Below are 1,160 nucleotides of genomic sequence, written 5' to 3' on the forward strand. Positions count from 1 at the left end.
GTAAGAAGAAAGGGGGGAAGCCAAAGCCAAAGCCTATTAATGTGGCCGAAAAAGTTATTTGGGTTGAAAAAAGGAGGAGAGATAACAACAAATCTCTAGTAGTACAGACAGCTTTTAAAGCACACAGTAAGTCATCTCCTTGGATCTTGGATAGTGGATGTTTCTCACATATGAAAGGTGACAAAGCAAGATTCCTAAGTCTTGAACAAGTTGACAGTGGCTCAATGAGATTTGAAAATAATGATGGTGCAAAAATTAAAGGAAATGGTCCAGTCAACTTAAATCAAAGCAAGATCAAGTCAGACAATGTTTTGTATGTGAGTGGACTCAAACACAACCTACTTAGTGTGAGTCAAATTTGTGATGATGAATATAAGTGATATTCACAAAGGAGAGTTTTGTAATCAAGAAGGCAACTGGTGGAAAGACAATGGCAACAGGTACAAGGACATCTGGGAACTTGTATGTGCTTAATGAAGGTTTTGAAAGCAGTTGTTTATTGAACCAATAAGATGAACATTGGTTATGGCATCGAAGACTTGGGCATCTAAATTTCAAGAATTTGGCCAAAATTAGCAAAAAAGAAGCAGTTAGAGACCTATCAAGGATTAAAATTCCTAAAAATCATGTGTGTAGTTCATGTAAAAAAGGTAAGCAAACCAAGCCAACCTACAAGCCCAAGGAGCACCACTCAAGCAAACCTTTAGACTTAATTCACATAAATTTATGTGGTCCTATAAAAATCCAAGCTACTAGAGGTGAGAGATACTTCATTCTATTCATTGATGAGTACTCAAGGATGACATGGGTTACATTTCTCAAGGATAAGACCGAGATTCTAGATGCTTTTAAAGTGTTCAAGAAGAGGGTTGAGAATGAAACTGGAAAAACTATAAAATGCTTAAGGTCAGATCAAGGTAAGGAGTTTACCTGGAATTTATTTTCTACCTTTTGCAACGAGAATGGAATTAGAATCCAACATTCTGCAGCCAAAACCCCTCAACAAAATGGGATAGTAGAGAGGAAGAACAGAACAGTTCAAGAGATGGCAAGCTCTATGCTAGTTGAGAACAATGTTGTAAGAAAATTTTGGAAAGAAGCAATGTTCACCCCTGTCAATATTCAAAACAGATGTTCTTTGAGACCTCATGAGAACAAAA

The sequence above is a fragment of the Telopea speciosissima genome, chromosome 9, assembly GCF_018873765.1.
Source record: "Telopea speciosissima isolate NSW1024214 ecotype Mountain lineage chromosome 9, Tspe_v1, whole genome shotgun sequence".
Taxonomy (NCBI): domain Eukaryota; kingdom Viridiplantae; phylum Streptophyta; class Magnoliopsida; order Proteales; family Proteaceae; genus Telopea; species Telopea speciosissima.